Source organism: Molothrus aeneus, chromosome Z (genome assembly GCF_037042795.1).
Source record: "Molothrus aeneus isolate 106 chromosome Z, BPBGC_Maene_1.0, whole genome shotgun sequence".
Lineage (NCBI taxonomy): Eukaryota > Metazoa > Chordata > Aves > Passeriformes > Icteridae > Molothrus > Molothrus aeneus.
In genome coordinates, this window is record NC_089680.1 from 25,452,284 (window position 1) to 25,479,852 (window position 27,569).

Genomic DNA, 27,569 nt, shown 5'->3' on the forward strand with positions numbered 1-27,569 from the left:
CCGCCCCGCACACACACAGACACACACACGCACACACGCACACCCCCCACCTCTCCTCCCCACCCCTCGCTCGCTCCCTCTCTCCTCCCTCTCGTCGCTCTTTTCCTCCCTCCCTCTCTGTCTGCCGTCCTCATCGGAGAGAGTTGCAGGTACCTTACCTCTCACCTCCCCGCCACCCCCCCCCCCCCACAGACCCCCTCCCCCCGCAAATTTTAAGGGGAAGGAGCCCCGGGAAGCCTTTTTTTTATTTATTTATTTAGGTATTTAAAATCACTGTAAAAAAAAATCTTTGGAAGAATGACTCTTATCGGAGTCAGCTCTGAAAACAGGGTTACCCCCCAGGAGCTAGCGGCAGCGGAGCTGGATCCCATCAAAACAGTACTGCCTGATGGGGCATGTGCTTCTCTCTCTTTGCAGTTCCTTCTGGGCCTGTGTGGACTAGGGGCACAACGCGGCGCCTGACTGGCAGGAGGGGAAAGCGGAGACTCCTTCAGGTTTCCAAAGAGGTCCGAGTGGACAGCATTAGTAAGTAAATTCTCTGTGCTTGCTTACTGTCCCTGTGTCCTCGGGCTTATCCAGACTTTTTCTTAGCATTCACACATGCACATATGCACACACATACATATGCTCTCTCTCTCTCTCTCACACACACACACACACATATCTTTATATATGTGTATATACATGTGTATATATATGTGCATGCATTTCTATTTTCAGGTTACTGTTCTGGTCAGAGAGAAACTTGGCCGTGGTAACTTGGAACTGTTTTTAGTGGGAAGGTGCATTTAGTGGTTTTCTGTTTTTTTATGAGTGAAGAAAATTGAAGGTGAATACTTGTTTAAAGAAACTGAGTGTGGCAAGTATTGTATAATGTCATACTTCAGTGCAGGTGTAGGTATGTGGTAGAATACAGACAAAATCTAAACAAAGAGATACTCCCTCAGGAGGGGTCTGCAGAATGGTCTGACCTGCAAAGCAATGGCAGGTGACAGGACATTCAGTTTAATATAAAATGTGCCTGAGTTATAGATACTAAGATATATTTGTCTGCATTCAATTGTAAGCATTTTTACTCCATGTCTCTGAAGTTCTTAAATTTTTCATCAAGTTCTATATGTATAAATTGTATGTAAATTTTTTCTTCTGATGAGGATGACAGTTCTAGACAACAGCTTTGCTTTCTAAGGGCTTTTATAGGGCATATTCAAAAGTACTGATGGCACTGTTTTCGATAGGTGAGAAAGATCTAGGGGAAACAAAAAAATAAACTCATTTAAAAGGGTGTCATGAGCAGTGGAACTGAGGTTTGCTGGCTGAGCTGTAGAGTTAACAGAAGGTATGAAGATCATATAAATGTATGTCATGAAGTGTCTGCTGTTAGGTGTTGTTCAGCACTAAATATATCTGCATCTGGGAAAGAGAACTTTTGCAGGCGTTATTTCTCTTGGGACAGTGGACCCGTTATCGACATTTGCTGCTTTTCTGCTAAGGGAGACAGCTAGTATTAGCAGTTGAGGGTTAACTGTTTCCTAGGTAGAGAAAAGAAATAACAATGACAGGTATGGCAATGAAAACGTTTGCTCATGTTTGCTAATATCTAAATAAAACCTCAGTGTTATGTCAGTAGAAATACAGTTGAGTCAGGTGTTTTTGAATGTACTGAAAGGAATCAATAGCATTTCAGCATTTTTTCTCTATTCCGGCCAAATGGACTTGGATTTAAATTCTTCATGTGTTGTATCTGTTGTAGGGACAATGTAGATTTGAATTAGAATAAATTAAAATTGTGTCTTTACAAATTCTTGGCAAATATGGGTTATTTTACTGTACAAATTCAGAATAATGTGGCTACTGTAAATAAACAATACAACTCAAATATCATATATATTATGTCTTTACTGTTCACCTAATCAGAATAAAGTAGTGCTGTTAGAAGCCATTAAACATGAACTTACAAATGCATTTTATTAAACTTCGAAATGTGAATTTCATATTGCACTTTCAGGTGTAATTTAAAATCAGTCACAACTAATGAATGCCACTAGGAGTGAAAGTTTATCAGGGTCAAATCAAATGCATTTCTTCCTAAAGTAAAGAAAGTAGTTTATGTCACAACAGTAAAGAAAACAAGCAAAATTTACTTAGGAAATTGTGACACAAGTAGGAAAGACTAAATCTGCAGTAGCAGATGGATGACATTCAGACTTACTTTCAGGTATTCATAATCTTAGAGCTAGGAAGGAATTACAAAGCATTGGGTGCAAGTTCTTAGACAGTGAATCAGGGTGACTTTCATATTGCATTAAAGTAGTCTTTTGGTAATTGCCATTTATGACAGGAAAAATACCCCATGAACTCATGAACTTTTAATTAAAGGATAACACATTTTCTGACTTAGTAAGGAATCCTACTGATAGTGTTTTAGTACTATGAATTTACCTTTCAGTTAAAAAAAAAGCGCTTTTTACTCACTTTTTTCTAAATGACTTAGTAACATTTGACATGGCTCATTGCTGTGTTGTACTCCCTGTGGACAGCACATTAAAATAATATATCCAGCTAATTTGCATGAACTGTTTTGAGACTGCATGCAGTGAAGTTTATTAGGCTAAGCTTTCAGTTCTGCTAGGTGGCCCTAAACATGCAGCAATGTTGAATGTCTAACAGTGTGTCTATTTGAAATAAAAAAAAATTAAAAAAAAATTTACATATGACTAACCAGACAGGAACTATGTTGTCTAGTTTAGCTCAAATGTCTATGTACTCAATGTCTTTATTAGTTGGAGCACAGTCTTCATAATTTGTCTTTGGGATTTTCTTTAATCTAGGATATGTTGTGGCAATACTTTAGAATCTATATGAAAAAGTACTCAAAACATACTCCACCTTTGCTGTAATTACTACTGTGGGAAATGACCTGTGCCAAATCATGGCAATTAAATGTGATACATATTGTACTTGATTATATATTCATGTACAATTATGAGTTTTTGGCATAGGCAAATGTCAAATTGGGTCAATCTGATTCAGAAGAAACAAGAGAGGACTTTAAGAACACCTATTGCTGTGCAAATACATAACTGATATAACAAAGTTGCATGTGTCAGCAGTAATGTAGTTTATTATGCAATTGTTCTTGTTATTCAGATCAGATAATAGTCTGATGAAATATATAAGCAGTCTACAGGGAATCAATGATTAATTCCTCTGGTATGTGCATATTTAAGATTTCTTACTAGTAAAATCCTAGATACCTGCATTAGTTTTCAGAAGCCAAAGCCAACAAACATTGTCAATATTAATCACTTAATATACTGAACTCCCACCAAACTTTGTGGTGATAAAGTCTGATGAAAAAATAACGCAAATGTTTCCTTCTTTGTTCTTTGCTAAATGTGGCTTTGCTGAAGAAACTGACAGTACACAAACAAACATACTGCTTGATAGCACAAACTATTTTAAAATGGGGAATGTTATAAATATCAAGTAATACACTGATACTTTAATCTTGGTTTGTCTGTGCTCTTTTAAGAATTTACAAAGCATTGATGACTTTTGTGTGTATAGGGGTAATAATTCTACAGAATTGAAGTACTGTAACTAGTTGGAGAAACAAAGGTATCATTGTTGGCTTAACAGGAAAACAAGTGAGTTCAGCATATAGGAAAAGGTCACTGATACTTTTCATCAGTCCAAAGCTGGTTTAGTACAAAAACAGATTGGTACCTGAATCTCACATAATCAGAATAAGCTCTATTGATTTACTGTCACTTTAAAGACCTCATAACCAGCAAATATAAATTTAACAGTGACATTTATATGGATGTTCTATAATTTAGGGTTTTGGATTTTGATAACTGTACTCAAGGAAAGTAAATTTTTTCCTTCATTAGTAGCCATAAGGATTGTGTGGAAAATGGCTAAGGAGGAAGAGATGTTCAGGGTGTTCTTTAAAATAGAAAAAAAAGTGAAAAGGCCATAGAAAGAGCTCAGATTCAAATGTACTTGAGCTGGAGAATGCCTGTATATGTGGCGTTTTATTTTGTTTTGTTTTCTACACATACATTATAAGGTCATTAGTACTAGAAGTTTCTTAAAGAGATTTTATGTTACCCCTTTTTCTTGTCGACTTTCCACCTTGAAGTATTGCACCTATAATCCTAGCAAACTCTGACAAAGTTGGCAAGGGACATTGTGTCACAGTGATAACATAATGATAAAAATGGGGTCGCAAAGTATTGACAAGAAGTGCAGTTAGAGTATAAGGTTTTGGACATATTTGATTGTGATAAAAAATACTTAGTAGCAAACACAAATTCTAGTAGGCAGTAGGCATGAATTAATTCTCAAATGAGAATTAAATATATTTGAAAATAATGACTATGAGAAGGAAACAGACACACAGGCAAAAGGAATGCATACTGGGAGATTTTTTAATCATTCTTAATGCTTTTAGATGCTGTTTGATTTTCAGTTTATCCGTTCTGGTAGCTTCTTTTGTAAGATCCAGCACGAAACAATAACAGAAAAGCTAGCAATAAACAGAAAATTGCTGCAAATTTACTACTTTTATGGTCAATATAAAGGCTGAATTACTCATCTATTTTCATTTGTTGTCAATAGTTGCAGAAATGATCCTATTTATCTTACATTTCTATTCTGTTAAATACGCTTTATTAAGTGAAGACTATTGTGTAAGAAATTGTATTCTTTACATTCTATATTTCTTTATTGGCAACTTTGTAGCCACTTCTAAAAAGTGGGGTTTTTCTTGTCAATACATAAAATGAAGATCTAGTTGAATAAAATTTTAACTGATTAGCTACTGCAGAATCTGGTTTCTAAAATCAGTTTTATAAAATTTCTGCCAGCAACACTGTGAAATTGATCAAAATACTAGTATGTTTTAAAGTTTTCCTGAATAAAGTCATGCTTCAAATGCCTTTAAAGTTCTTTGAAATACTATTATACTTTCCAAATTATGTTACTTAGACTATGTTGAAAGTAAAATTAAGATTTTGGAGATGTGTTTGGAAAAGAGAATTCTAGATGTGTATGTTTGCAATATGAAGAAGGCTCTGAATAGTCCGATGATTTTCCTGAGAATGCTGTAGGGGATTTGTTCCAGCTGTAAGCAGCATGAGCTCATATAGTTGCTAATTAACAGATAGATACATATTAGAGGCCCAGTACTCTGCTTTGTCTAAATATTTGGTTTAGAAAAATGTTTTTCTACATCAGGCAGTCCCATATTTGTGTTTCATCCCATTGTGAAAAGCTGCTTAAACTGAATTTTTCATATATTTCAGGGTGGCATCTCAAAAGGTAAGGTGATGTTTTGGTGCATATGGTGCATTCTGCTTTTCTTTTGAATTTAAAAAATAAGAGCTGTACACAATGGCATTCAGGAAATCACTCTTTATCCAGGATGCTGCTTTTTATTTGGTTTTAGGTTACCTAGCTCATTTGCAAAATGTGTTATACTGCCCAGCACTGAAATGTTAAATGCATATGCTTTTTGTTTGGAGTGAAAAGGTGGGTTGAGGGGAAGCTGCTTCAGCTGGGGTGATTGTCTGTAAACATAAAGGAGGACTCATGGGCTTAATGGGAATTATTTAGCTCTTCCAGTTATCACGGAAACTGTGAGGGTAAGGTGAGCTCACATTTCCAGAGTGGTCCTCCCAGCTGGTGAGTTTCTCATGGGTGACAGCTCAATTGCTTCACGATGATGATTGATTTAAGGTGACCAGCCTGAATAAAGGTCCTCTGGTGGCAGCAGGTTGGAAGTGTACACCAATCTGTCTTCTGGGAACAGTAATTCTTAAGGGTACTGCAGCAGAAGTAACTGCATAAGAACAATTGCATCTACTGTAGTCTGAAAGTGAAGTGATTTTTAGACTCTTATGCAGCAGTTTAACAGTCAATGTGGGAGTATGTCAGGCAAAGTAAGTTTGCTCTAGCTTTGACGCATTCTTTCTTTGTCTCACCCCTACACACTTAAAATGTACCCTTCATTGTGGTGCAAGGCATAACGTCTCACCAGACCCTGTACTACATAAACCAGCATTTAAAGTAGTTTGGTGTTCTCCTCACTCTGCTTGTTCTTTTAGTCAAATGTGTTTTTCTTCAGTCTTTAGTTAAAAAAAAAAAAAAGTTTTCTGTATTGTAACTAACTGTACTTAGATCTAACATAGAATATTAATTTTTAGTATATGATTTTTTTGTTTTCTAAGCAGGATTTAAATAAGAATACTTACTGTACAAATTTTTAATCTATGTTGAAGGACTTCATTTTAACCTTAAAGCTAGTTCTGTATTCAACGTCTGATGAAGCACAACATACTCTGAATTCTTGCGCATAAGTATAAGGTAGAGCAGTGATGTAAGTCTTACTTAGGTAGCTACAGAATTACTGCCAGTAACAAAAAGATAAACTAAAACTATGTGTGACTTGCCCTTGATTTAGGTAAAATGACATAAGGATATCTATCCCATCCATTTAACAATCAGAAAAAATCTTACAGGGTGGTGCATGATCTTAGTTTGAAAGATTTTCTTTTAAATTAAAAGGACTGTGCTCTGATGCTGTGAGGCAAAGCTCAAAGCATCAGCAGTTCTCAATGGAAAGAATGCATGTGCACTGTCTGTGTCTTAGCATGAGTTGCTTTCCCTTACTTATTGGAACTGAGGCTTGCCAGATGGCTTTCTCGGGCTTCTTCAGAGAGATAGAAAACCATAAAGAGTTTTGTCTTTATCAGAAAACAGAATAGTATAAAATTACAGCTGACACTTTTCTCTATCTAGGTTTTCCTGAAGGAAGTGTGTGGTTTTTTGACTTAATTTTTGTGCATTTTCACCATGATGTCACCATACTGATGCATTAGTAGTACAAACCAACTCCCAAACTGTCATGTAACTAGAATATTAAAGTTTATAACAAAAGAAATCAGACTTGAAATATATTTTGATGAGATCTTGAGACCTGAAAAATTCGTGTGATGGGGAGGAATGCGCTGGGAGAGGTTTGATCAACATTAAATCATTATTACTGACATATCCTACATTTGTTAGCAGAAGTATTTAAGAATATGCCAAAAGTTTCTCCTTGATAGAAAATTCGGCTAACTTTTTTTATATGCTTATAAATTTCTAAAAATTGTAGGTACAGATAAGTCATAAAAGTGAGTTTCAAATAATTCATTGCCTTTAGTATATATATATATATATATATATATATATATATATATATATAACCTTTAGTTATATATATATATATATAACCTTTAGTATAATTTGTGTGCATATCATTCATAGAAATATTCCTAATGAAAAGTCATATTAACCATTGGTATTCCTTCACAAACAGAAATCTGCCCAGCAAAGCTCATTAATTTCAAATTTGACATCAGTAGTTATGGTCTGGCATCATTAGCATACCAAATAGAGTAGTTAACAAAAAATAAGGAGAAAAGTAGAACTGTTGCATTAATGTAGTGATAACCTGTGTTCCCCTTTGAATAATTTAGCCATTTGTTCAGTTTTATGCACAAATATTCTGTGAAATTTTCCTTTCTCCCTATGACTGAAAGATATACTAATGGCTTTTTTACACAATTTTTCCTAATCTTCCTTTTTTTTGTTTTTCTTTTTTCCTAAGAATACTGGGAAGCTATAGTTGAAAAGCTGCAAAAATTTATTTGCCTGTTTTTTCAGTGTGTAGGCTTTAGAGTGGGTTGATTTGACTTCTCTTCTTCCATGTACACGCAGTGTCCTCTGACAATTCATTGAAGCAACAATCAGTCAGTGAGGTTGGAAATTCTTCTGTCAAATGCATCAGCAAACTTCAAGAGCTGCCAAAAGATATGAAGGTCACTATACCTGGGTAACCAAATATTCTTAACCATGCTACCCATATCTGTGAAAGTCTTCGGCAAAATTAAGTTTCTCAGTGATAATTGGATAAACAGCACACAATAATTGTTACTTGGAGAAAAAGGGAAATAATTCAAAAGGGAAGTATTTCAAATTAATATTGTTCTGCATTTGTAGAACAAAGTGCAATGGGCTTCCTGTGCCATTTGTTTTCAATTCTTCATTCTAATGGAGAAAAGAGGCAAAGTAGTAAAAAAGAATATGATATCTGCTGGAGGCCATTTGATGGAATAAAATGGTCAGGAAATGTGATTTGAGTTTTTTGATTTTTATTTTAATTATTATTATTTTGTTGTGTTTTTGCTGTTATTCTTTTTTCTGGACAATCTGTACTAAGGAAAAAAAATCTAGAATTAAAAAATTTCCTGAGCAGCTTTCATACAGGTTGTGCTCCCTTGACCTAACCAAAATGCATGATTTGTCCTGTTTTAAAATCTCTTTAATTTGAAAACCCCCAATAGGTTTTTGTTTGTTTCTTTCTTTTCTATTCTAGGATTATTAGAGAAAAGTGATCTTTGTATTTGGCTTAACAAAAATAATTGTGCTGCAGCATCTGCTTTTCATCATCAACTTTAGGTTTCCACAGGTCTCTGTATGTGTGGAAATGCAATCCCTGGATATTTTCATTGTCATATTCTACATGAAATGATAAATTGAAAAGTATCCAAATATATTTCTGCTCAGAATCATCTTTTTTCTCTCAGCATGGAAGCAGCCTTTTCCACTCTTCCCCGTCTTCTCATTTTTTTTCTACCCTTCCTTTGCAGAAGGCTGTAGCACAGCTAGAGTGTCTAATTATTTTTAAAGTAGATCATAATTTAGGTTTCTGCTCTTCCTCACTGATCCTAAGCATAGTGGCCCTTCTGGGGTAAGAATTTGTTTTTAAGAGTGATGTCCTCAACCTACTTTGTGTTTTCCCAAACTGATAAAAATGGGAAAGAAAGCACTCCAGCTTATGTAAATATCAGATGCTTCCTAGTGTAGGTGAAGAGATAAAGTAACTGATAGAGTTCTGCTACAGAATCAATAAAATGGAAATTTATGAATTTTGGGGTGAGTTTAGGTGTGTTAGTGTCTTTGAGTAACACTGAAGTGCAGTTATAAGATTACGTCTCTTTTTCCCCCTCCACTGCTCTGACAGGTCTTGGTTGGCCTGAGAACTGGATGGGGAAAGAAGAAAATCCCTGAATATGTGTGTTCTGTTAATTTTATCAATTGTCAATGCTGAACAAATTAAAAAACACATGAATTGTGACATTTATTTAACCAAGCATTTCTTGGTTACTTAAATTAGGCGTTGTGAAAAAAAAATAATTGCAATTTATGTTTCATTGTATATAAAAAAAAAAAAAAAGAATTGTTAAAAGAAGCATGATGAGGAAGGAAAGGAAGTGAGGGTAGAAAATGGATAACATAAATGGAAGAAATCCTCATCAACAGTCATGTTATTCAGCTCTCTGGTGCAGTGTCAAGTCAGATGACACTGTCTTTAACCACTGGGTTCAAGTTTTAGTCGCCTGACCGTAGGTGATTTAAGCCTTTTAGATGCCCTCAGGTAGTTGCTCAGTGCTAGGCTAGTGTTGTAACAAATGCAGCCAGTCCCATACAAGTATTTCAGAAAGCAAAGAACATATACAATTGCATGTTCATTTGCATTCAGGATTATGAATTGTGCATGTCTATATTCTGATGTCGTATCTAGAACTTTGCCTTCCCTCCTTGCCTTTCCCAAAGGCAAGGATTTTTTCATGTTATGCTAATTATATCTGATGCTAACAGAGCTCCCTTAATCAACACTTGTGCTTAGCTATCAGCATAATTAGATTAATTATATTTTGGAGACATCCTAGAAATCCTATCATGCATGTATGAATCTGCGCATGTTGAAAATGACATTCTTGTCTTCAAATTTGGAAACAAGCTTATATGTTGGGTTTTGTTTGCTTGTTTTGTCATAATTTTTTCCTCTTTTTGTCAATGATGTACAAATTGATGGAGTCCAAGATCTTATGCTGCTAATTATAGTCCATACACAGAATCAACTTTTGTGCTTTCCTGCTCTGACACTATGCTGGTGCCTCTGAGACTAATGTGATGAACTGTGTAGTGTCACACCACCTTTTTTTATTTGCTACTTTGGTAGGTCACCTTTTCCTGATTTTGGAAAGAAAGATGGACCTAGGGATCAGTGTAATATAATTATACTGAGGTGTATTTTCTGTTTTTGTAATATTGACATTTTGACCATTATGCAACCAGTAAAGATTACTGGCAGTAATATTTTCTTTTGAGGTCAGGATTATTGATTTTGGCGTAGAGGCAGAGTTGATAGGATAAATCTTACAGTGATAATACTATTTGTATCTAACTTTAGATGGCATTTTGTTTGGACAGAAAGTTTGGGATTTACTGAAGTCACTTGGATATTATGCTCATTAAATGATTGTTGAAAAAGAAATATAAGTGTTCAGCTTAATAAAAGAGTATTGCAACTAGCATGCATGAGAGATGACTCTTAGAGATGGAGATCTCCATCTATCAAGGCTTTATAAAGGCAATAGTATAGATCTTGTTTGTGAGCCAGAAACATTTTCCATAATCAGTAGATGAAGAGATTTTCCGAAATTATCCTTATAATCACAAAGAATAGAGAAGCTTCATAAGCAGAAAAAAGGATCCAAGAAAAACTTTATATTACTTCATCTAATTTCATGAAAATATATATCCCTCATTCTTGTAGTGTGGAATTCCAGTTTATGCAAACTGTAACATCTGTCTATGGTGATTCGCTGGCTGTCTGCTCTTTAGCATCTTGGGGAAACAAACCAAAAATAAAATATGTCAATTTGATATTTTCATGACTTAACCTCACTCAGTGTTTACAAAAGTATTATATTATATTTTGTTCTCATTTATGTCTGAATCAAATAAAAGTTGAAAGGCAGCTATAACTTGGGGGGATAATAAGGAAGATGTATAATAATTATGTTAATAATAATAATGACTTTCCCTTATGGTTGACAACAAGACCACACTGGTAATTTCAGAGGAAGTAGATTTTATTTTGTTGCTTAATATTCAAGGAAAAATATAAAGGCAGAGTAAACAATATAGCACTTTTTTGTTTGCTTTGCTATTAAATTGGGGTTTTAGCAGTGTTAAGAGGGAACTAAGATGTTACTTGTAAAAGATATTAATGTGTGATAGTGAAGAAGAAAAAGATGAGCTACAAGCATAATTTGATTTTTATCCAGTAAGACCTACCCTGTAGGAATGATAACTTGTAAAATCTGAAAACAAGGTATTTAAAAATTTATATAGGTGTCTATTCCTTTTTGCAGGGGGAAAAAATCCAAAACTAAACCCACAAAAACCCAAGTGTGACCGACATGTCCAGGCATTATTGGAACAGTAACTGAAGTTTTAATTGACTCGTATTACCCTGCACATCTGTCTCTATATCCTGATAGCACTTTACTTGCCCACAGAGCTGCTGTGTATTTTGAGCTGTAAATAAGAGAGGAGTTACAGAAAGTACCAGATAGGGCAGTTTTATGAAGCAAAGATAACCAATCAAGAAGAGTATTGCAGTGCTAGACTTACACTGCTTCCAACAAGAGTTACTTTGTGCCTTCCATCAATAAAGGTCTCACATGGAAGGCAGTGGACAGGAATCTGGAGGAATGGCACAATTTTTTCCTTCCCTGATGGGACCAGGAATTAAGTCTTTGTTGCATCTCTCCTCAAAGGTAGTTTCAGGAGGCCTTTTTTAGCCCTTAGAAATTTGCAATTCATATTAAACTATAGATTGATTATAAAAACACAAATTAATAAGATTGGTATACCCACATAGCCACAGGCAAATTTTATTCACAAAACTGCAATAAAAAAGGAAATTAGTGTAATGTACACTGTGTGTAAATTCATGGTGAAACAGTTTCCACAAAATATCAAATTGTAATGTTAACTCAACATTATAATAACTCTTGTAAGATGAGATATAATTGTACGTTCTATTTATTTTCACAGTGGTATTTGAAAGCAAACATCTTTAGAGTGTTAGAACTAGTGACAATACAAAAGAAATCTCCATTATTCTAATTATGCATATTTCAAAATGCAGCTATTCAAAATGTAAGCTGTTCCAGTAAGTTGATACTATATTAATTTAAGTACTAGTTTTATTTTTTTAAAATATATTTTCATGCTAGTCAGCAGGTTTTTTCTGTTTGGAGAAGGCTATAGCATGATTTTTATATATGCTTCTGAGGAAAGACTGACACATAGAATGCCCCTCTTCCTCCCTCCACTATGAAATTATTGGAAAGATTTAAAAAATTGGAAATTAAAGTATGTGTGCACTAGAAAGGCACAGATCACTATTAAATATAGCAGCATGTTACATAAGTCAAATAGTTGCAGTGGAAGCACAGATGATATATAAAATAAGAAGAGCCAGCAATACTTAGGTCCAAAGGTACAGTTTACATGCAAATATGAATGTCACAGAATAATGGCCTCCATGTTAATCAGAGGACAGCTGAGCCCAGCTGGAATAGCTAATAAAGCAAGAGTACTTTTTCATGTGCTTCTTTTATGCAAGTTCATCACTACCTAGAAAATGTAAGTAGTCAGACAAAGTTGACACAGTTTGGGTGAGTGGTTTCCTTCTTTTCACCATGCTTTTTGTGTTGTCACGTCTGTAAACAAAAAGAGCAGAATCTACTAGCTACTGAAGAAATAGCCATTCAAAACATTTTTTAAATTAAAGCAGTAATTTTTTTTTTTTTTTTTTTTACATCTTGAAGATGACAGTATGGTTGTAGTTATATTGTAAATTGCAAATTGTTTTGTTTTCTGGCAGCATCTTGGATTATTCCACACTCTGTTGCCTGGCTTGCTAACATAGACTTAGTTATTTGACTACATGTCTCAAGAAGTAACAACTTTTTGTTACTTGGTAAGTTAAGCAAAAGTTTACTGTACATACACACTCTTACAGAAACTTACAATATTGCACTGAGTTCTGTTTTGACCTGAAATACTGTGGGACAGACAGTGCCTTACATCTAGAATCTTTAGGCTAGAGATGACCTGAAAGATCATTAAGCCCAAACATCAGCTGAGTATCACCACCATTAGGCCATGTCCTCAAGGGCCATATCAACATGGATTTTTTTGAATACTTCCAGGGATGATGATTCCACCTCTGGATATACTATCCCACCTGCTTAATTTTGGGCCATAGAAAAAAACACAATCTTAATTATGAAAATCACTGCCAGAAATCTCTAACAATTCCTTCTAATAAATGTAATTGCAGGGATAAGTAGCTGACTTAACAATAGTCTCTCTCATAATGCAAGAAAAATTATATTTTTTTTCTGGTAGCTTGATAGGTGGGAACAGGTTAGTTTTATCGGTTCCTGGGTCTACGTCATAAAACACACTGGCTGCTTGTCGAATATAGAGACTATAAAATCAACATGATCTAAGGAGCCCTTGGGCTTTGTACTCACCAGAAATCAGTAGCAAGCTCCATGAAAAACCTTCAGTGATACTGCATTATAATTAGATTCTTGGAAATGTGCTGGAATGATGATTAGGGAGAGTGAGAAATAACGCTGAGATTTTTTTTTCTGTTGAAACAGATCAGGTGTTGTTTAATGCCTCTTATCCAAATGGAAATATTATTCTTTATTTATAAGTGAATTCTTGTTACGTGATCATGAGCCAGTGTCATTGGAGAGCAATTGAGTTGGTTTTCAATTCCATTTAGGATGCTGATACTCCTTATAGGCTGCTAGTCATTCCCATGGCACATCAAATCATATTGTAAACACAATGGAAGTGAGGCCAAATATGCTGCAAACATGTCACTTTTATAGTAAGACTCTAAAAAGAACATTTTGTGCTTTTGTCTCCTGGATTGTTACTATGAAACCTATAAATTATTTGAGACCATGGTTCCAAATTAATTTCAGGGCAAAAATTCCTTAAAAGACAAAGTCTTTACTTACACTTTTTTTTTAATAAATCGGTGATTATCTTCCTTTTTGTTGTTGTTTTGCTCCATTATCTTTTTTTATTCACGTGGGTGTTGCCTATTTTTACTTGTGCTGTTAGAGTGCCTTGTTTAGAGAAAAGAGTTTATGGAACTTTAAAAGATCACTCAGCAATTTGAAGTACTGAAGGCTTGTGAATAATTTTTACTTAGACTTGCAAATAATTTGTAGTTTGGCCCATAATTTGGGAACACAGATTAAATTAATTTAACTACAGGAATTCTTGTGTTAATTAAGACTTCAGTTTAAGCAGAAGGTCCTATGCTGTTTTTCAAAGGTCACTTTTAAAAAACATGTATTATAAGAACTGGAAAGTATGGAAAGCGTGATTAAAATGGATTTTTTTCCAGTTGAGGTTGACATATGGTTTGAATTATAAATCATGAAATCTAGTATTATTTAAGTATTTTAGACAAGCTGTGCTAAGACCCTGAAACAGGAGTGTATATAACTTGTTTTTTTCTTTTCCCTCAAAAACATGGAAGTAAAATCTTCATATATTTACATCTTTGAAATGCAAATTATAAAATAAGTAAATAGCTTATTTCATATGTTTTTCTTCAAAATAGACTTTATCTTTCAGTGTAGAGACATCAAACCCTTGGATCCCTGGCACTGTGGAAGTATGACACCTTCCATTCAGTGATGTGATCAATTAAATAGATCAAGATCAGAAAAATGCAAGGCACTTGTTAATTTTTGCTGTTAGTCACTGAACTTGATAGCTATCAAATGACTTAGGTAAAACTTAGGTAAAACTAGGCTGTTTATAATAACTGTTTATAATTTATAAACAGATGTTTATAATAACTTGTTAATTTCAAAATATTCTCAAACTGGAAAGAATATTTCTGTCTCAAAAAAAGAACCCTGTGTTATGCTATCCTGCAAATAAACAGTTTTAAATAGCAAACATGGCTCTTAAGTAATGTGTACTGCAGCAGGCTTTTGTATGCAAATCTCCTTTATGGTTTACATATATTAAAGATGCTTATGCTTTCTATACAAATAGAAAAGGCAGAGATGAAATAATGCAGTGTGCAGTAATACAAATCAGTACAAATTGGCTTGCAAGCAATTTTTGGTGGTGAGACACAAATTCAGCTGATAAAAAGTTGCATGTATTTTGTTTTTTGGGGTTTTTTAATAGTTTTTTTTTTGTTTTAAGAGTGTTTGGTATTCAAAAATGGGTTTAACTGCTAAAATAGGAGGCAAAATATAATTCTCTTAAATGCATTTATCTTCAGTTGAAGATGACATCTGACATCACTTTTGACTTAATGACCCTGAACTACCTCTGAAGTATTGATTCCTGGTGGAAATGCTGAGAATAACAGTTGGAATTTTAGAGTTCCTGATTATATGTTACTTCTTTCATTCAAGATAATCGTGTCATAATATAAAAAACTGAATGCTTTGTTATCTTCAGATAAAATGTGTTGGTTTTCTTAAATGAAGAAATAAATGTAAACTTGCTACATATGATAGTCATGGCTTTTTTTTTGAGCATGTATGAATTATTTTTCACTTTGTTCATATGTATGTAGACATATTTGCAAGCAGAATGAAAACAGGTAAAATAAATTAAAAAAGTAAAAGCAGGCAAACATATTTGCACTGTCAGGAAACAGCTTTCTGATTGTCTTGCCACTATAGAATACAAAATTATGTGCACTGAAGATACTCAGCAACTTGTTGTGTGGGGGGTAGATATCTCTTATGAAGCTATATGAATGCAAATGTGAGTGGACCCGGAATTGAATGGAAGACTTAGGAGATTAGAGCCAGTGGTCTCAAGTGTTCCGTGGTTTTCTGTTAGCAGGACACATATGTAATATTTAATTCTTCAAATTTATCTTGCTTCTAAGATGCCACAAATTAAATGGGAAAAGGAACGTTGAAATAAAGTCCCTGTTGACAGTTTCTTCCAAAGAAGAGTGGTTCAGAAGAATGAGATGTGAAGAGGAGAAATTGTGAAATTGTGTGTCTCTGTGTAAGGGTTTTGCACATAAATGTACGTGGGGTCCCCACTGACCTCATCTGCATGTGGTGACATAGTCATATTGGTTTCTTGATGTTGTCTTAAAAAAGAAAACAGATAAACGTATATTTTATTATGTAAGTATTTTTCCCATCTGCATTATTTGTGTGTTTTTTTATTTGTTCATACAGTCTGGGGTCCTGACAGAGCCACAGGATTCTGTAAGCTGTTTGACAACATACTTAGGGCCGAATAGGAAGGACATTAAAACGTACATCCAGAACTCCAAATCTCTTGTATGTGACTTCTCTTTGTGGTGCAGTATTACTTTAAATCCCGAAATAGATGTTTCCAAAACAGTAGACAGCTTGTTTAAGCCACCTGTCTAAACCAGTGATATGTGAGTTGTTAAGCAAACCCAGATGCAGGGTTGAGGGTGTAGCCCAAATTCTGGAGGTTTCTAATAGGCAACAGAAGTATGGTTCTTGATGATGATGATTAATATCTAATGTCTAATATTTAATATTAATATCTAATATCTGTCTCATTTGTTCAATTTTTCAGCCTAAAAGGAATGAGCCAGAACATACCAAAAACAGAGTAATATATCATGTAATCTCCATACAAAGTTTATTCTTTGATAAGAAATGTAAAAAACAAGAAGTTAGTCTATATATGAGATTGTCCTGGCCTCCTCTTGTCAAAATTGGGAGAAGAATATGATTTTTTTTCTTCCAGACTTCACAGGTTAGGTGTATTATTTAACAGGGACACCTCTTCTATGAAAACAGGCTGAGATAGTTGAGGTTGTTCACACTGGAGAAGAGAACTCTCCAGGAAGACATTATTCCAGCCTTCCAGCACGCTGCAGGAAACCTGGAGAAGGACTTTTCACAAGATAGCTGTCATGATAGTACAAGGGGCAATGGCTTCAAACTGAAGGAGGGTGGGTTTGCCATCCTTCACCATGAGGGTCGTGAGGCAATGCAACAGATAAGGTAGAAAAGCTGTGGACGCCTTATGCCTGGAAATGTTCAAGGGCAGGTTGGATGCAGCTCTGAGCAACCTGGCCTAGTGCAAAGTGTTCCTGCTCATGGCACATGGGTTGGATTTTACAATTGTTTCCAACCCAAATTGTGCAGTGCTTCTGTGGTTAAAATTTTTTTCATACTTTCCTCTACTACCAAATAATATTTCTGAAGTTAGTCTGTTTGATTGGTAAGTATGGATGTGTTAAATCACTTCCTTATCCTTTTACAAAACTTGAGGGATTTAAATTTGTTTATTTTTCAGATTTATTTCAAATTCTCACCTATAAAATGAGTCTAATTTCACTTTTATCTCTAATGATTAAGTGTGAAAAATACATTATTTTTAATGTCATGATGAAAAGTTCACAGAATATTCCAAGAGCTTGCCAGATGAATTTGCAACATGACAAATCTGAAACCTGCAATTCTAAAGAATTTTAGATTGCTTCCTTATCTTGCTTTGGTATATCTAAATGAATATATGAAATATACACCATCTCTTTTTTTGTGGTTTACTATAAATCAGATTTCTTGTTTTAGTATAAATCTTTTCATATAATGTCCAAGTTTACTATTTTCATGTTCAGTTTTTAGTGTTTCATATTTGTGAACATTAAATTTAAGATTCTGCATCATGAGTTACAGAAGAAAATCAGGATTAATTTAAACTTGTCTCGCTACTTGCTAAGGATGCAGTTTTCCTCCAAATTTTATATTATCAGCAAATTTACCAATCTAGGTCATTTGTAAAAATTAAAACCCAGCAGAAGTCTTCACAGAGATGACCCTAGTGAAACCCCACTAGATATTTCTGTATTCAGCACTTCCATATGTCAATAAAAGAATTTCTGTAGTGTGAAACACATTTCTGAGCATCTTAAGCAACTGGACTTGACTCATCTGTATGAAGATAACAGAATTCTGATTTTTGAATGATTTGTAGTCAATGAAATCTTTATTTCTTCATTTAGAGGTATTACTTTCATCATACCTGAGATTAGTTAAAGATGTAATATTAACTTTTTGTTAACTGTATTTTAAGAGAGATTTATGCAAACACATTTTTATATATAAAACTGTATTATATAAAGTATCATTATCCTATTAATACCATAATATATAATAATATGTAACAGCACTATATATCCCTCCATGTCTTAACTTATAAATTAGACTGGTCTTGTATTAATATTTGAAATTCTGTAGTATCACATTAGATATTCACAAGAAAAGATTTCTACAGATTCCTCAGCTGCAGCAGATCATTATATGAAAACCAAATGCATTGTATATTCTTAACTCTGTTTATAGCTACTGGCATGTTGTGCTACGTAAGGCAGATCTGTATTCCGTGTTTGACTCCTAAGAGTAGTTCATATTTTTTTAATCATATTTATTTTACGTAAGTATAATCTCTCAGGATATTTCATCTTAATTCAGTTCTGTACTTGCTGCTTCGCCCACACCTCTCTTCACCCCTTATCCCCCTTCTCCCTTGCTTGTTATTTTGGAAATAAGAGTAGTCACTACCTTGTGCACACCAGGAACATTACATATTTGCTAGGGAAGTCTTTGTTAATCAGATACGCTGTGCCTGTACTTAACTGTGCTGTGTTGACAAGAAGTGATTCACTTCCCAAGTTTAAGGCAGGTCATAACCTGCCATGTAATATCCAGTGAGATGTCTATATTTAAACAGCCTCAAATATCAAGACATTCCTTTCTCAGATGTTCCTCACTGCCAGAACTATGGAAACTATGGAACTAAGACCTCCATCCTGTATTTATTGATAATTTTGGAGAGAATAAGACATGCTGAGTATAGAGTGGTATGACTCTGACTGTCCCAGTCTGGCCTTTGGTTTCAGACAGTGTGGGTGTCCTGAACTGTGTGAGATAATCTCTCATTTGAGAAGGTGTAATCTTTTGGGTATTAATGGGACAGTTGAGAAGGTAGGAGTGTTTCATTGCAGCTGCTGGTGTTTAGTGCTGTTGCTTGTGGTGAGACTCTGTTGACAGGGATTCTTCCTTGTGTTAGGAGCTAACATCCTGATTTGTTTTTGTCTTAGAAGCTAGATTCAAATGGGAGGGAGAAGTGAGACTCTCCCCACTCTTTTAAGACATCTATTGTTAGTATGATGTCTGTTCTGTATCAACAACAGAATGACTCTAAATCCCAGGAAAGACAGAAGAAAACTATTATATGGGCTAAATTTGAAGAGTTGTATTTCATTTTAAAATATACAGACTTGATTTTACACTTTGAAGTGATACCAGCCAAGAAGGGGTGAATTTCCCCCTTTAATGTATTGACATGCCCATTATTTAGAGAGAGGCTAAAGCTCTGGCAGTTTTAAAAATAAGAGTCTGGAATGTCAGCCTCAGCTTCTCTGATAGAGTAGGTGTATTGATGTACAATTTTACTGCACAGCAGAGATAGCTCGCTAAAAAAGAAATCCCCAGACCATGGAGGCATGCAAAATCTGTCATCTAAATTATTGTATCACATATATTTACATAGTATTTGAGCCATAAAGAATCTAATCTTGGTGCAACATTTCTGTAACAGTCATGGTCATGTCTAGCTCTTGTCCAAACAGGACTTGTCAGTCCAATGAACTATACAAAAATCTATTAAGCCCATTCTTAACATAGGATAGTTTTGTCTAATTATAATATTTAATTTTTTGCATGACTTTATTACAACTACTTGTGTTTCAAATCTTGTAGGTATAATAATGCGGTTTAAAATGCTATGTGAAACTCCTTTCTGGTATTTACATTTGTTTAAGAGTGGGTAATCCCAAGCACCAACCTCCATAAACCTCCATAAAATTTTTTAGACAGGTTAGTGGTTTAGTGCACTTAACATTTTTGTTCTAGATGTCCAATGTGCTGGACAAACATTTAGCATAAAAATGTGTATTTTATCAGAAAATTTTGACTGTGTAATGGAAATACTTGCTCTATAATGAAAAAAGAAGAAAAAACACAAACACCACCCCGCTCCCTAGCAAGCAAACCCCCCCCAAACAACAACCAAGACACCTTTTCTAAGTAAAGTAAGCATACAGCCACAATGATGACAAAACCGAAAAAAGTCCTGCAACTGACTGAGTATGAAAAGTTGTGTAGGTGTTTTGTGTGAATTGTGGTGCAGCTACTTCAGACCTGGATTTCTCTGAGGTCTGTTCTTCAGCTCAATTTATTTTCCAGGTTTCAAAAAAGGAAAATATGGTGACTTGACTAGATGTGAGATGTTCCTTAATTTGTTTCCAGCATCTCTAATAAGGCCCTAACTGTGAAAGAAAACCACAGAAAACAAGAAACTGGCGATTCTTGCAGCTTTCTACAAATCTTCAGAAAATAAGGAGGTAGATACCTATCAGAATATTGTTTACTAAGAAGAGCAGTCAGCAGGCTTTAGGCTGTTTAATTGAATTGAATTGAATTTTATTTTTTATTTTAATTTAATATATTGTATATTTGTACATTTTTTACATCTCTATCTACCAAACCCATGACAAAGTGGAATAAGTAAAAAAATCTCTTGTGTGGAACACAAGGACTTGAAAACCTCTACTTTGCTTACCCTGGCACTCAGTTTGTGTCATAGTCTGTCACACCAGTTGTTTTCAGACATATTCTCTGCAGCTTTAGTGATGATACAATTGTTTTGAATGAAAGAGTCAGCCTGCAAGTTTTCTTTTTCCAGGACTCTTGTCATATTTTTTTGATGTAGGATATTCTTTGTCCAGCATAACGAAAATAATATGACAAACTTGAAGTATTTGGGATAATAAGAGTGTCAGTCTTCAGTGAGTGTAATGTAGCCTGCAAGACAGAAATGGTTTTGTTTTTTTGGGTCTCTCAGTTGTATTCTTTCCTTGTTGCCTGTTAATTTTTAAGCACTATTTTCAACTCCAAAATTAGATAGCTTAATTTTGGTTTCCAGAAATGTTGATGAAACTGGATCACAATATTGTCCTCATGAAACTGTTTAAGAAACTAACTTTAGGCCATCCAATGGATAGTGAGATGGCATAGAGTTTTCAAAATCTGCCTATCAAATAGACAGATTGAAGGTTTTTAGGAATAAGTCCTCTATCACTTGAAGTTACTATTGCTAAATCATTCACATCCTTTTTTCTCAACAGTAAAAATTCTTATGAGATATCATTAGACTCCTACAACTTATAATGGAAAAATCAATGCTGTAAGAAAATTAAATTTTACTGAGAGCCTTTAGGCAAAATGCAATGTGAAAATGCATTTTAACTTCCCTTGTGGTTCAGAGGAAAAGGAAGAAATGGAATCTAGGTTAGCTGTCAGTGCACAACAGTTTTTAGAAGCCAGCAAAACAGCCTGTGAACTAAACTCTTGCTTAATGTATTTCTTCCCTGATTACTTAATAATGTGAAAATAACCACCTTAATCTGATCATTTGAAAGGTCAGAAGTCTCTTCTACCCTTTTTAAAACCCAGTCTTTGGTCAAAATCAATGAGTAGATTCATCTTCCCAGGAAGAGGATTTAACAAAAGGAAAACTGATTCATCTGCTAAGGTATACAGCAGTGACATCTGAACCCCTGGAGAGAGAGCAAGAGTGAGAGTAGCTAAAGTGGAATGAGGTGATTGTGGTGTAATCAAAAAGAAGTCGATCAAAGCTGCCAACAAGCTCTTGTGGAGAAATGACATACATACTACATTTGGTGTACTTTGTAATCACTGTAAGTGGTCACTGTCTCTTGCTGGCAGACAGATACAGCCAACACAAACTGACATGACAATTACAGATTTAAAGCTTATTAGAAAAATAAATCTATGAATTCTGTTCTTCAGGTTTGCTGTTTCAAAGTAAAAGAAACATTCTGTTTCTGTTTTCTATTTCACACAAAATTTGTTTATACAGAATCTATAGTTAGATTCTAGGTAAGGCATAATTACATTTTTTAAAATTAAAAATTGATTAATCATTCATAAGTTGTACACATGAATGAGAGTAATCTGTTTTAGAAAGATCCTTGAAAGCCTAGAGTAAGAATCAACTAGCAACAGGCTAGTTGCTTAACATTTTGTCAACTTCTCCAGCCTTCTAGGTAGTAGCGATATTGTCTGGGAAAAGTGTGTGGATATGCTTAGATAATATGTGTGTGTCATAATATATTTGGAAAACTTGTATTTGTATATTAAATGCATAGAGACTAAATATTGCAACTGAAACACTTTTCTTTCTGGAACTTTGATTTCTGATCAAATGCAAATACGTTGCTTTGCTTTGCAAAGTCTAATCTGATTTTACATAAATTCATTTATTTTGGGAGTTTTTTTTAACAGAAAAATTTTTTTAACAGAAATATTGCAAATGTTAAAAAAAATGGACAATAAACAAAACCAAACAACAACAATCCAAATAAACAAAAAAACCCCCAATACTAAGCAAGTTATTACTGGTAGCTTAAAACTTTGCATTTCTTTGAAGGGCTATAAATAGAAAGCTCATTACTAAACTTGTGTAGGCTTAAAAGAATGAATATTCTTGATAATTCTGGTGTTTGATAGGGTCTCCTGTGGTTAACTTTTAAGGTTTCATTTTTCAACCTTTTTTAAATTAAATTTTTTGAACATACTGACTTTTTTCCTCCAAGTAGAGACCCACATGTCATTGGTTTTTTGGTTCCATACATTTTGTCATTTAAAAACATGTACAAAAAAGAAGTCTCCCAAATCTCTTTTGTATAGTTCATAGAAGAAAGACATTAGTTAGCAGCCTCTAAAGACTTAACTAAGTCTGAATTTTCTTTTATGCTGCACATTAAAGTCCATATCTATTTAGAGTATTAAGGCACCAGGGAAGAGGCCTATTTAGAAACCAGTATCTCATTTACGCAAAATATTCTGCACTGGTTGTCCAGATTCTGCGCAAGCCCAGGTGTGACAGGCTAACTGAGGAGCCGAACTTCTCCCAGAGAAAGAAAAGCTGGTAATGGAAATATGAGAAACATACTGAATGATGATTTTTGCCAGATGTGATGGAAGTCTTGCTTGTGTTTGTTCTGACAAGAAGAATGCCATGCACATGTGCTAGGAGCAATTCACCCAAAATAGATTTTTTTTTTCTGATTTAAATTTACTGGCAAAAGTATAATCTTTATTATCAGAAATAATCTATATAAATCAGCTTCCTTCAGAGGGAGGAACATTAATTTTAAAAACCTTCTGTGTAGAATTTCTGCTTTCACAAAGAAAGGTATATCAGTTTCCCCAGTGTATTAATTATGTGTTTCACCACAACTGTGAGTTGTTCCATATGTAGTGGGTTGACCCTGGCCGAAAGCCAGACACCCACCAATGTGGCTCTACTTCTTCCTTCCACATCCAGACAGGGGAGAGAAAATATAATGAAGGGTTCACGGGTTGAAATAAGGACCAGGAGGGATCTCTCATAAAGTACCATCACAGGAAAAACAGGCTTGAAATTAAAGATATGAATTGGATTTATTACTAACAAAGTCAGATCAGGGTAATGAGAGGTAAGGTCAACTCTTAAAAACAGCTTCCCCCAAACCTCTTCCCAGCTCTAGCTCCTCCCACCAGCAGCACAGGGAGACAGGAATTGAGGCTTATGGTCAGTTCATCACATGTTGTTAATGCCCCTGCTCAGGGAGAGGAGTCCTTGCCTGGTGAGACCATGGGGTCCCTCCCACAGGAGACAAATCTCCATGAACTTCTCCAATGTGAGTCCATCCCATGGGCAAAAGTCCTCTACAAACTGCTGCAGCATGGGTCACTCTTCTATGGAGTGCAGTCCTCAAAGGACAGGCTGCTCCAGCCTGGGAGCAGGGGCCCTCTCTCCACAGGCCTCCCACAGGGTCACAGCCTCCTCTCAGGCATACAACTGCTCTGGGGTGAGGCTCCTCCATGGACTGTGGGTGGATCTCTGCATCCCTGTGGCCATCCATGGGCTGCATGGGCACAGCTGCCTCACCATGGGCTGCACTAGGGGCTGGAGGGGAATGTGGGCTCCAGTGCCTGGAGCACCTCCTGTTCCTTCTTCTCCACTGACCTTGGTATCTGCAGAGTTGCTCCTATCACATATTTTTGCTCTACTCTTCTCTAGCTGCAGTTAAAACTGCAATAACTAATTTTTTTCTTTGTTCTTAAATCTGTTATCACAGAGGCATTGCCACCATTTCTAATTGACCCAGCCTTGACTGTGGTATGTCCATCTTTAGAACCACCAGGGATTCTGCTGGATGTAGGGGAAGCTTCTGGCAAATTCTCTCAGAAGCCACTCCTGTAGTTCCCCTGCTACCAAACCTAGGCCATGCAAACCCAATAGTCAATATTAGTAATTGTTTCAGTAGGTAAATAAGATAGGAGATATGAGAAATGTACGTCATCCTTCCTCTGCTTCACAGACTTTTACCTGGATAATGTATGGATTTTTATTAAAACAACGTAGTGCTTTTTTAACCTCAGATGCAGTCTTGTGAACATTGCTGTTTCCATATTTACTATTCACCGCAGCTTCTCTGGAAGGTGAGAAAATGTATATAGCTGAAGATATAGCAGCACCTGGTGCTTGTTCTGCACTCTTGGAGGAGATGTTGTCCTCTCTGAGCAAACCACGCAGAATTTCCCTGAAAAATCTTCCCTGGAGCAAATTTTGTAAGAGATGAGGCAAAATTATCTGTTTAAACATGTTTGTTACCAAGTCTTAATTTTATTAATTAGATAAGATCTTTACTGGTAGCATCATCTCTGGATGGGTGGAAATAGCTTCCATTATGTAATGCCAATGCCTATTAATAATTATAGTCATAGTTTTGTCAGTAAAATAAGCTGAATATTACATAACAATAAGCTACCTGTTATTCTCTCCCCTGACTCCTTTCACTAATGTTAGTGTAATAATTTATTACATAAATACTTATATATTGTGTAATCTAATTTTTATAGTTGTGGTAAAGGATCAGAGAATCTTACAGTGTTTTGGGTTGGAAGTGACCTTTAAGAGCTAGCTAATGCAACAGCACTGAAATGACCAGGGATGTACTCAACTAGATCAGGTTGCTCAGAGCTCTGACCAACCTGACCTTGAGCGTTTGCAGGGACAGCACATCTGCCACCTCTCTGAGCAACCTGGCCCAATATTGCACTGTCGTCATAAAAATTTTTTTCTTCACATCTAGTTTCTGTCTACCCTCTTTTAGTCCAAAATTGTTACTCCTTTTCCCATCTTATAAACACCTTATTTAAGCATTGAAAGGTCCCAATAAGGTCCCACTGGTGCCTTCTCTTCCCCCACCCTACCAACCATTCCTCATAAGAGGTGGTCCGGCTCTCTGATTGTTGCTGTGGCCCTTATCTGCACCCTCTTCAACAGGTCCATGTCCTCTCTGTACTGGGGACCTCAAAACTGAATGCAGCACTACAGGTGGGGTCTCAGCAGAGCTGCTTTTAATGCAGCCCAGGACAGATATGGCTTTCTGGGCTGTGAGTGCCTGCATGGCTGGGTCAGGTCCAGCCTCTCACCCACCAGCACCTCCAAGTCCTTTTCCCCAGGGCTGCTCTGATCTGCCTGTGTTGGTACTGGTGCTTGCCCCAACCTAGGTGCAACACCTTGTCCTTGGTCTCATAAGATTCCCATGGGCTCACTTCTGAGGCTTTTCCAGGTGCCTCTGAATGGCATCCTGTCCCTCAGGTGTGTCAACTCTTCCACAGACTGTTGAGAGCTGATTATCTAAAATGTAAAGACTCTTGATATAACATTTGCTGAATTATCCATAAGACTGTTATTCAGGCTAATACTGAACTTCTGGCTAGAGAAGAGAAATTTGCTTGACTCAGCTGTGCGTTGAGGATGTTTTAAAGCCATGCACAGCTTTGGGTTTTATTAAAGGATGAGTAAATATCTCTATAGAACCAGAATCTCAATTATAAAAGACCATGCCACCTAAATATTTTAAAATTTCTGGTAATGAAATGGCTAATCATTCTGCATCTGCAAGATTACAAGATCTTCAGACTCATAATGTTTAGAGAATTTGAGAATTGTTCATCCCAATAAGCTCTATTACCTCACTTTCTACTCTTGATTTACAATTGTAATGTCATTTGGGGTATTTTAAGTACCTTGAATTTGTTTAAGCTATAACATGTCCAGTAGTTATAAATTATTATGTGTCAAATTCATCTACAGAAATTTTGTTTTTCTGCAGTGTTGCCTAACTGTTGAATATAACAAAAGATGAGATAGAGAGAAATAATGGAGGTTGAAACAACACATTCAATTTAAATGATAAAAAGGCACTACTTCAAGCATCCAGTTATTGATGCAATATTAAATATTTGTATATACTAGTTTGATAACTTCCTTTAGGTGCCACCTCAAGTAAAAGAGGTAGCAGTGCTGGATCGCTTTGTGAGAGGTGATGAACACCTGAGTTTGATGTGTAATCTCACGGGTTAGCCAGAGGTTAATGATGCTTCTTAGTATACAGAATTTTGTGCCACTGTTTTCTCTGTATAAGGTATTATTAAAAAAATTATAAAAGGCGTTATGATATGATGCTGCTCAGTAGCGACTCTGCTGATGTAGGGGAATTTTGTCTGAAGGTAAATGCTGAATAAAAGTTAAGAATAGAAAGTGATGACTATGCTGGGGCAGACTAGTATACTCTGCTTGGAAGGTTCTGCATTGGTGAATCCAAAAAACATATATACTGATATACTGATATCATGCTGTTTCTTAGATATGCACGGTTAACTATCTAGTGAGAGGCCCACAATGAGCATCACCATCAGACCACATTAGCAAGCAATCAAGAACTAATGAACAATATTTATTTATCTAAGAATTCTGATTAGTATTTGATATATATTGATGCATTAATCATATATTGATATATATTTATTATATATTGATATACATTATATATGGATATATATGGATTAATATTTGATGGAATAATGCTATATTGCTATATTTTTGGTATTTTAAATGTATACCTATGTGAGACTTGTGTATTTTGGTATTTTAAACATGTACCTATATGGGACTTACTTTTATCATGCATATTTACAAAACTTGCACTTCTTTTCAGGAAAATACTGTGCCTGTATTTGATGTCTCAGTATGTCAAGTGTTCAGCAGGCTTCATGATACATACACTGAGTCTTTCAGGCTCGGTGGCACATTTCAGCCTGATTTTGACCAAGAATATGGCAAAAACTGTTGGGAAATAATGGCAAAATTTCACTCTTGAAGTTTTACATTGCTGAGAAACAAAATTGAAGTTCTTATTTCTCCCATACTTCACCTCTTAAAAATATGACAATTGACCTAACAGATACTATGGATTCAATTCTTTTAAAACCATCAAGAAATTTTGTTTCAAGTGACAAAATGAGTGAATCCTAAATTATTTGTTATAATAATGTTACTGAAAATAGCTATGTACAAAAATACCCATGTATTATTTTAAAAAGTTACAAAAAATACTGAGCTAATTCAATAGCATATATGAACTACTTACTACTTTCTGCAAATAA

General features: G+C 35.3%; 1 long non-coding RNA gene across 1 annotated transcript in view; it reads left to right on the forward strand.

Moving 5' to 3' along the window:
• The first annotated feature begins 416 nt into the window (after nucleotides 1-416).
• Nucleotides 417-27,569, forward strand: part of LOC136569218 (uncharacterized) — a 476,564-nt gene continuing 449,411 nt past the window's right edge. The window contains exon 1 of the long non-coding RNA XR_010785325.1: nucleotides 417-525. This is a non-coding gene — a long non-coding RNA (uncharacterized lncRNA). The remainder of the gene's footprint in view (nucleotides 526-27,569) is intronic.